The 10,431-nt window shown below is 52.5% G+C and overlaps 1 protein-coding gene across 1 annotated transcript in view; it reads left to right on the top strand.

The window, feature by feature from the left end:
- The first annotated feature begins 3,089 nt into the window (after positions 1-3,089).
- The window catches only part of PIK3R6 (phosphoinositide-3-kinase regulatory subunit 6), a 47,027-nt gene continuing 39,685 nt past the window's right edge, over positions 3,090-10,431 (top strand). Inside the window, exons 1-2 of the mRNA XM_024748479.1 lie at positions 3,090-3,106; positions 3,764-3,872. The gene's annotated coding sequence lies outside the window, so the exon portion shown is untranslated. The remainder of the gene's footprint in view (positions 3,107-3,763; positions 3,873-10,431) is intronic.

The following is a 10,431-nucleotide window of genomic DNA, read 5'->3' as shown; positions in this document are numbered from 1 at the left end:
AACTCGCTGGACTAGGTGTTTCCTGGTTCAAGTCCCAGCACCTGCCAGTTATACGAGCCTTTAAACTCAAGTTTACCCATCTCCATAATTGTCCTAACTCTTGAAGTGATTGTATAGGTAAAGTAAAATGTGTTTCTATAACAGCTATTTTCTTGTTTATTACCTCTCACTGCTTTCTAAGGATGGGTCCTACCAACCAGAGAACCATTTGTTTTTTGGTTGTTGTTAATGAGTTCGGGGTGTAAAAACTGGCGGGCAAGGATTAGAATGGAGTTGAGGTGCTCTGAATGCACTTCAAGAGTCCTTTGATGTGTTTGTGAAAAAATCTGGGTGGGAGGAGCCAGGAGTTAGTGAGTTGCGGTCACGGGGAGAAAAGAGAAAGGAAAAAAAAAAAAAAAAATAACACTCTACCAGTCCAACGGCATGGCCTGGAGGAGGTTGTCCGGACAACAGAAGACTCCACGGAAGATTTTTAAATAGCTTGTTAAGAGATGAGTGATATCCACTTCTTCTCCATCCTCCTCATGTAATTGTCAGTAAAATCTACGTTGCTTATTAGGATTTTCTGAGAGCGGACTCCTTAGAAAACTCAAAGAGATGATGAATTCTGCATCAGCTGCTAAATGATCCCAGAGGGGACCCCTGCAGAAGATGGGGCTGGAGCAACGCACAGGTGGCCCTGGGTTTCCTGTATCCAAAACAAATAATTCTTCCCTGACTCCAATACCCTGGCCCTCTAGAGTGCCCTGATCACAGCACTCATCTCCCTACCACCACAGTTACAAGAGGATTTAATTTGTTTTAATTTGTTTAAGAATTTAAAGTTCCGTTTGTTTAAATCTCTCAGTGGCTTAGTAATAGACAGGGAAATAAGTAAGACATATCTTTCTGAATAAAGGGGACTGGAAAGAGGGATGAGGATGGAACAGAAGCAGTGGATCGTCTGCAGGAAAGATAAGTAATGTGGCAGCTCCAAGGTGAATTAGTGAACAGACTTCCAAACGCCCAGGCTGGGATAGAGGAACCTGGGAAGCTATCACAGCTCTGCCCAAAGGGGCCATACATGTCGAGCCTCTGCTTCTGTATCTTGGGCGTTGATCACCCCAGAGTGGCTTTTCAACCATTAGCTAACCAGGTGATCTATGAACCAGAGCCGTAAGTGCAGGGAACCCTAACCCTCTCAAGTCTGATGCTTATGGATCATGCGGTCTTGTTGGGGGAAAGGGCTGTTCCTGAGAGATCGGTGCAGATGGGAAACTTGGCAACAGACGGCCTGAAAAGCCCAGATTAAACAAACACTAAGAGCATCTGGAGGGACACGGCGTCACTGGGAACAATCAGAGGGGCAACGCCATCCCCTCGGTGATGGTAGGCGTGATGCGCTGGGGGCAGGTGTGGGGCCTTGGTCCTTCCTCTGTCCACCTCCTTCACTCTCTGTCTCCTGGCTGGCTGTCAGCTGCGTGCCCACAAAATGAGGGCACCTCAGCTCCTCCTTGCAGGGCCCAGCTCCCAGGCTGTCCACGGTCACCAAGCAGCTCCTTCCGTGGCTACCACACCCACGGTAGTTGCAGAGACATCAGCCGATGATAAGAGGAGCAGAGCAGCCACAAGAGGCTGACATCAACTTGTGATTTCCGACTCAGGCCAAAGCTGATAAGGAGAAGGGGCCGCCCGTGATGGCCACACTGCTGGCTGCTGCCGAGTCCTGAACCTGCAAGGACTGAGTTCTTGGTCCTTCATCCTGTCCTGGCCTTATTCACTTCACTCATTCATTCCCTCATTCATTCGTTCATCATTCATCCTTTTGTTTTATTTACTGAGCCAGACTGTCTCTTAACATTCTCTTATCCTGTGATGGATACAATAATGAATAAGACCTAGCCTCTGCTTTCTCAGAACTCACAGGGGGAGGGATGCGGCAGACGTGTGACCTAAGAATACAAAGATGCAAGATAAAATGTGAGTTCAGTCACGTGAGTGGGACCGAAAAGAAGTAGCCATGAGAGGGAAGCTGAGCTCTAGAGCAAATGATTCAAATTTCTGGACTTTTTTCTTCTTTTCAAACGGCCTCTTCTACAAAAGGAAGGGATGGAACAGAGCCCACTCGGCCCTTGCAGAGAAAGGTCAGCGGCTTCTCCTTTGGTTGCAAAGGAGAAACCCAAGTGACAGAAACCCAGTGCAAACAGTCTTAATCGAAAAGGAGGGAGCATTTATTGGATCACATAGTTGAACAATTAAGAGAAGATCTAGACATCAGGGTTTCAGGCACAGCTGAATCCAGGCATTCATGCTGTCTGCAGTCTGCCTCTCTCCAGAGCCATTTAGGCCATATCGGATGACAGCCTAGAGTGTGTGAGTTTTTCAAAGGTCTAGAAATGTGTTGGAGATTCCCCAAAATATTGCTTGCCTTCAAAATATGGGAAAAAGAAAGAATATGACAGGGGCTTCCCTGGTGGCGCAGTGGTTGAGAGTCCGCCTGCCAATGCGGGGGACACGGGTTCGTGCCCCGGTCCGGGAAGATCCCACGTGCCGCGGAGCGGCTGGGCCCGTGAGCCATGGCCGCTGAGCCTGCGCGTCCGGAGCCTGTGCTCCGCCACGGGAGAGGCCACAGCAGCGAGAGGCCCGCGTATCACAAAAAAAATAAAAAAAATTTAAAAAAGGATATGACAAACTAGCAAACATGGCACCGTGGAGGTGGTCTGCTCCCCAGCACTGCTCTCTCCTAATCATCAAGCTCAGCAGGTGCTTTTGGTGTTCATCCACGTCCTGTCTGCAGTCTTGGACACCGTTGACCATCACGTCCTTGACACTGTCCCACCCCCAGCTTCCGTGGTACTCCACTTTTCCTCCTGACCTGTTTTTCCCTCTTCTGTACCGAAGGAAGGATGGTTAGGAGTGAGCCAGGAGAAGGGTTGGGAAGAGAATCCCAACTTCACTGCACATGCGAAGGCCTGGAGGTGGGAGACGGCCTGGATCATTAAGGAACTGCAGGCGTTCTGGAAGGCATCAGAGCAAGGGGATAAAGCCTGAGGTTGGGGATCAAGGAAGGACCAGATCAAGAAGGGCCTTGCAAGTCATGCTAAGGAATTTGGCCATTCTCTTGAAGGTAATAGGGAGCTATTGAAGGTTGTAACTAGGTGTAACGCGATCAGATTTGTGTTTCACTATCAGAAAGAGACCTTTGGCTACGAGGCGGAGGCAGGCAGACATCAGGCAGTTGTAATAATTTAGGAGAAAAACAGTGGTGACCTCATGACCGCCATGGGAGATGGAAAAAAAAATGGGACAGTTCATGAGACAGTGACAAGACTTGGTGCTGTTTAGGTGTTACAGTTGAGGGAGGGGGAGATGTGAAGAATGACACCCAGGTTTCTGATTCTGAGATGAGCAGCAGAGAGGTGGGTTTAGAAGGTGAAATGAGGACCTGGCTTTGCACCTGTTGAGTCGGAAGAACTTGGGACCATCTGGCTGATGGTGTCGGGGGTGGGGGTGTGGTTCTTGGTGTGTCTGGAGCTCGAGAAAGAAGTCAGGGCTCCCTGCATCGCTACCCAGGCAGCACCAGCGGGGGGCCCACAGAGGTGCCACCCTCCCACCCAGTCAGAATAAAGAACCTCCAGTGACCAGTGGCTGACCACAGACACTTCTCTAGAAAGCAACCTAGTAGCAGGATGTGCTCTGGGAGGAGCTTTGAGGGCCATGGGGAAGGGGAAGGAAGAGGAGGGGACAGAGCCAGGGCTGTGCGACACTGGGCTTTTCTCTGCAGGTCTGGAGGCTGCAGACACCGGTCAGGGCTCGTCTAAGACATCAGGTGGTCCCGGGCTGGAGGCCTCCCTGGGCAGGACTGTGGACAGCCGAGCTGCAGCTGAGCCAAGGTAGGCGCTGGCTGGGGGTGGGGTCTCCAGGAAGGGAGCCGGGAGAGGCAGATCTGAGCAGAGCAGATCGAGGGTCCCGGAGGAGGGATGCTGGAAGGGGAGCCCGTGAGGGGCAAGACACCCCTGGAGCTTGTGAATACGCGCCCAGCCTTTCTGAGACGGGTTGCCCAGATGTGGTGGCTACTATGACCATTCTGCCAAGTTAAAATTATCCAACCTGGGCTGTCCAGTGGTTAGGACTCGGCACTTCTGATGCAAGCGGCACGGGTTCGATCCCTGGTGAGGGAACTAAGATCCCATATGCCTTGAGGTGCGGCCAAAAAAAAATTAGAAAAAGATTATTCAATCCATTTTCACAAGAAGAAAGGACGCAGGACCCTGTGAGAAGACCCCTCCTTTCTTCTCCGAATCCTGTAAATGCCAGTAATAACAGTAATAATTATTCACGCCTGGTGCTATAGGATACATTCTTTAGCCCATTGGATTCTCACGGGCAATTGGAGGAAGGCTGGGTATGTTTATAATGCCCGTTTATAGGTCAGGAGACTGAGGCAACTTACTTGCCAAAGTGCAGAGTGGGTAAGCAAGGCACAGGGCTCAGAGAGAATCTTCTGGGTCCCCATCGGTGCCCCTCCTGGGACATCATCTGTCCACCTCTGTCCCGGATCTTGGCCATTCTCTACACATACACACACACACACTCACACACATTCACACACACACGGATCCAGCGTCTTCTACGTGTGCAGCCGGCACCAGAGTCCAACCAGAGCCGTGTCTCCGTCCTTGAGAAGCTGCCCGGCTGGTGTGCGGTTGAGACACAGCCGTGAGTGACTAACACAGACAGTAACAGGCACCGGGGCCGCTGGCGAGGCGCGGTGTGCACGCAGGTGGAGAGAGCCCCACAGGTGTGGGATCAGGGAGGGCTCCGCGCAAAGTGGCACCTGGGTCTTGAGGGAGACAGAGGGCTTGTGTGCAGAGATGGAGCAGCGGGCGTCCCAGTGAGGGGGACAAAGTGCGCAAACCCAGAGTAGGAGAGCGGGTGTGAACAGCGAGAAAGAAAAGCTAGAGATTCAGTTTGGCTGCTAACGTGGGGTTTGTGGAGAACTTAGCAGCATGGGCCTGGCCTGTTACTTTATTCAGCTCTAAGTAAGTGGCTTTTGAATGTCATCTCATTGAGTCCTCACAGTAATCTTATGAGGTAGGTGCTAATATTAGGTCTCCTTTAAAGATAGGGAAACTGAGGCACAAGGGCTCTAAGCAACATGTTGCCATAGCAACAGAGAGGCTTGGAACCCGGGCAGTCCAGCACCAAATGCTACCTGCCCGGCCACTCCGCCACTTTCCTCTGTCACCTCCTCGGCTCTCATGGTGGATGTGAATGCCAGGCTGGCTCATGGCTTCCTGGTCTGCATCCAGGCCCTGTCACGTTCCTCCCAGGCTCCCCCCGCCCACCCCGCCCAGGAACAATGCTCGCCTCCTCCCCACTCGACCAGCCCTCTCGCATCCAGGTGTTTCCTTCCCAGCCAGAGGCAGACTCAGTGAGGAAGTGGGCCTGCCCGTTCCTCAGGGGACAGCTGGGGAGCAGGGTCCTCGGGAATCTGGAAAGCCCAGCGGGCCTCGTGGGATGAGGGTTGACAGGGGCCCCCTCAGAACCCCAAGCTCTGCATTTCCACCCCCCACTAATCACAGGCTCTAAACCAAAGAGCTGGGTGTGTCGTCTGGCAAGTCTGTCTCTACAGAGAGAAGAACTCAGAGTCCTGGAAATGGCATCTGCCCCGATATCCTGGGGGCGGCCGGCTGGCAACGCGGGTGGGAGGAGAGGGGAGTGATTCAGTGGTGGGCGGTCCCTTCTCTCTGTGCCAGGGCGGTGGGCGCAGGACAGGAGGGAGGCAGGGGTGTGGTCCTGGGAAACTCCGTGCCTTTCTTCCCAAGGGGTGGCTTCTCCTGTCTGAAGAGTCTGGCCCGGGAGCCAGCCATGGGGCAGGCAGGGGATCTTCCGAAGCTGGGATCTTCACGGCCAGACACTGACCCGGAGCCAGGCCTCCTCAGTCCTGCTCCCTGCAGCCCTTCCTCCAGCAGGGAAGTCTTTCCCACGATCTCTTGCACAGAGAGAATGGGTAGCCGCAGCTGCGAACAGGGCCCCATCTGCTTCTTCCTGCTGTGTGTCACAGGACCGCCTCTGTGGCTCTGTGGCTGGTCCTGTGGCCTATTTTATCCCAAGGCAGTGAACGGCCATGTGTTCGCACCCGCCCTGAGGACTGTTCATTGCTAATGTTCTGTGTTTAAGGAGGAGCGTCCTCTGCATCCCAATTCATTCATTCACTCGTTCATTCTTTGTTTCTGGTCTCGCCCCTCTGCTGGAAAGGATCTAAGATTTTACCCTCCTTGTGACTAACAGGTTAGCGTACCACAATTTTAGGGATGCTGGCAGAAAACACGAGATTCTAGAGTCAGAGACCCGGGTGTTTACCACTCACGGTGCAACAGGCAGTGTGAGCGTCCTGCCCCCAAGTCCCCTGGGAGAGCAGGGAGGTGGCCCCAAGTGGATGCTGTGCGTCACGGCTGAGATTAGCCGTGAGCTAAGGAAACCCCCAGTGTTCACCGTGGGCTGCGAGCAAACCTGCCATCTTTGCCCTGGAAGGAGACATCGTCTCTATCATACTGGTTGGCAAAGAAATCCACCCTTGGCCCTGGAGGAGATACTTGCTCTCTGTTCCAAGGCTGTTCACGATACAAACCTTCTTGAAGAAATGATCTGGAACGAAAGCTCACCAGACAGGCACAAACCCGGGAGGACTGTCTGCCAGCAACCTCCTACTGTCCCCTCTCCGACTGCACCCCAGCTGCACTGCCCCTTGAAAATCCTCGGGCACCTCCCTCCTCAGCGCTTGGGTGGCTGTTCCCTTCGTATGGAACATGTTTCCTGCAGACATTGGCTTGCTCCTTTCCTCCCGCAGGCTTCTACTCAGATGTCACCTCCTTAGGGAGACCTTTTAAAATCGCACACCCAACGCTGGAACCTCGCGATCCCCTTCTCAGCCGTATTCCTATAGCACTTCTCAGCATCTCATATACAGCTTAATTATGGCACTTATTGTCTTCCCCCGCTCCCACCCTCACTACGTACCCTCAGGAGTGCAACCTTTATGAGAGCAGGTGTTTTTGCCTACTTGATTGCCACATCCCCAGGAACTGGAACAGTGTCTCACACTCAGAAGGGGCTCGAAACAGAGTCGTTGCGTGAATGAATGAATCCATCCACTTATATGATCTTCGGTTGAAGACCTGGTTCTCCTACCTTGAGTCTGTAGGACAGATAAGGCTCAATCACTATTGAGCAAATGAGACAAGGAGCAAATAGCACTGGCCAGGGATGGGGGTGGGGGATGTATGAGAGGCCGCAGTGCCGTGACTCGTGGGGCTGCTCCCAGGTGGCTGGGATTCTCCCCTTGGCCGCTTTCCGTGCTGCTTGTACCAGCTGCTGGGAATCTTTCCAACTGGTGGCAGAGGCTGGTGTGTTTCTATCCTGTGATGTCACATTCTTGCTATGACTGGGGGAACCGGGGGAGGGCAGGGGCTTGTGAGCTGAGCTTGGACGTGCCGTTTGCCTGGTTAGCAGCACAAAAGCCACAGTCGGTCATCCGAGACGGAGCCGGAGACCAATGCCCCGCACAAGTGGCAGGGCAGCGTCCTTACCACTGTGTCTGGGACCCCCTTCCCATGGGACCGCTGCCTCTTCACCAGTGTTTTCAGCATCAATGTCATCTCTGTCTCCTGTGCCAGTTGCCATAGCAACCATGCTGAACAGACTTGATTCCGTTCCCTAGCCTGAGAGCGGCTTGGGGACAGGGACCCTGTCTTGTCTTCGTACAAGTGGTTGACATTCACGAGGCAGTGCATCAGGGGCTGCGGAGAAGTAGAGAAGTGTACCGTAAATGCTTGTGGAATGACTCACATGGCACCTCGGGGCAACTGCAACGCCCAGCTCCCGTCAGGCATGTCTGTAATTAACTCTCCTCTCTGAGAACTGGGACCTGGGCCACAGTGGACAGTCCCCAGCTTACAATGGTTTGACTTAAGACTTTTCGATTTTACGATGGTGGGAAAGCAGCGTGCATTCAGTAGAAACCGTACTTCAGATTTTGACCTTTTCCCAGGCTAGCGATATGGGGTTCGATATGCTGGGCAGGGCAGCTCCTAGCCAGCCACGTGATCACAAGAATCAACAACTAATACGCTTACAGCCGTTCTGCACCCAGACGATCATTCTGTTTTTCGCTTTCAGTAGAGTATTCAATCCATTACGTGAGATAGTCAGCCGTTGATTATCGAGTAGGCTTTGCGTTAGAAGATTTTGCCCAACTGTAGACTAATGGAAGGGTTCTGAGCAGGTTCAAGGTAGGCGGGGCCAAGCTGTGATGTTCTGTAAGGGTAGATGTGTTCAGTGCATTTTCGACTTAACAATATTTTCAACATACAATGGGTTTATTGGGATGTAACCCCATCACAATCAAGAAATATCTATATAGCTTGTGGGTTGCCAGCTTGTCTGCCTCAAAGAGCCCAGCAGGAAGCATGAACGATGCCACAGACCAGCTGACAGTGGTGGATGCAGTAGGAGGGGCGGGTGCCTGGCCCTTCCAGGGGGGCAGCTGCAGTCCAAGCCCACTGATTGTTGCCACGTGGAATTACGGGCCCATTGTTTCCAGATCTTCCAGTTATTCCTTCTAAGTAAAAGCTGAGAATCTCGATTTTTATGTGAAATCTGACTTTTAAATGTGGGCTACAGAGTCACATTTTCTAGAACCGTGGCTGCTTCTAGGGAAGGAGGATGCTTGCTTTTTCACTGTATAGCATGTGTACCTTCCAGACATTTGCCACGGGCAGAGTTTTTAGCGTGGGCAGTGAATTCTAACAATGTACCAGGCAGAGCAAGTCTCTGGTTCCCCGTGCAAATGTTACCAAACACATTTGGTCTGCCCGAGTCGCAGTGAGTCAAATGCTGAGGTGCTGAGGTTGGCAACAGAGAAAGGGTTTATTTGTGAAGCAGCCAATTGAGGAGACGGGAGAACAACCCTCAGATCTGCCTTCCTGACGGCGAGGGGGCGAGGGGTACTTACGAGGTAAAGATGAGGCGTGTGGAGCATGGGGAAAGGTGATGGGGATAAGAAAAGGTGAGGTAATCATTGTTCTGTGCAGGTACAACTAAGCTACAGGCTTCTTCATAGGACGCATGCTCAGAAAATGGTGCTGTTAGCGTGTCCTGAGGGTGGAGGTATTGGGCCCCTGAGGCCAAATGGTCACCAAGTGGACATTTGCGCCTGCCCAGATGGAGGGTCGGTGGTCTCAACCAGTCTTAATGGGCTCAAACTCGAACTGGACGCAGCTTTGAGTTCCTGAAAAACCACTTGGGCAAACGTCTTATCGTTCAGGCTTCATGACACTTGGAGGACACGCAAGTTTTTGTAAAAATAATTAAAGCAAAGCCTGACCAGCAAAGGCAGTATTTATGAATGGCTAACTGATAGCTACCCTTGGTTTCTGTGTAACACGTGTGTCATAAAGCTTGCTGTGGGCATGGACACCAGTGTGCCAATCGTGGGCCGAGAACGTGGCGAGTAGGGCCACACTGCAGTCAGTGAGAAGTCACGGGCTGGTAGGCCCCCAGCTCCTGAGGGCCTGTGAGGGCCTTCAAGGACTGTGTCTCATTTATTTACCTCTAAACGTTCAGGCCCGGCGCACTTTCTGCCACGTGAACAGTGTTCCATAGATGCTGTTTGATTTACTCAGCAATCTCAGTCCCTGGAAACACTGCCAGGAGCTAGGAAGAGAGCCAGAGGGCCTCGGAGCGGCCCAGATAGATGTTCCAAGAGCATGGGAGTTCCATGCTCTTTTTTCATAGACCAGTTTCTCGGGCTTTGTCTCCCTATTTTACATACAAGACAATGCCATGTGTTTATCTGGCTCCCCAGCGTTCAGCAAATTGGCAGTCTGGTGAAAGAGCAGAGACAGCAACAGGGCAGCCACCCGCACAGAGGAGCCTTTGTTCCAGTTTAAGAGAGGCATCCCCGCTGAACAGACAGATGACAGCAAGCGCCCTTTTGGATGGATTACAGAGCCTCGCCCTTCCTGGCTGGGAGGGCCAGTGAGGCGATGGGCCAGACGGCAGCCCCGTCCACCCACTTTGTGCGAGGTGCAGTCCCCACTGCTGAAACGGGATTCATACCTGAGAAAGTAGGAGCCTTTCAGCGTAGGATGGAGGCTTCCTTCACCTACCAGCAGCCCCTGAAATCGTCACTGTGTTACGGTGAGGTACGTGCAGTCATCTCCCATGAGATTCATCGAGGAAGCCTCAGAGGCAAGTTTGGGTGCTTAAAAGGGCAAGGTTTATTTCCTGAGAAATTCACATCATCCTGAAGTGAGACAACTGAGATGTTGCTGCGTTTTGCCAGAATGACCTGGGTTCTGCCTGTTTCCATTTCCTGTCTGGTGCAGGCTTGACCCCTGAGGGCTCTGCCCCATACTGGTGTGGTCAGCAGCCCCAAAGGACAGGAAA

The sequence above is a fragment of the Neophocaena asiaeorientalis genome, unplaced genomic scaffold, assembly GCF_003031525.2.
Source record: "Neophocaena asiaeorientalis asiaeorientalis breed wild unplaced genomic scaffold, Neophocaena_asiaeorientalis_V1.1 scaffold543, whole genome shotgun sequence".
Lineage (NCBI taxonomy): Eukaryota > Metazoa > Chordata > Mammalia > Artiodactyla > Phocoenidae > Neophocaena > Neophocaena asiaeorientalis.
The sequence above is the reverse complement of the archived record's forward strand: the minus strand, read 5'-3'. Positions and strand labels throughout refer to the sequence as shown.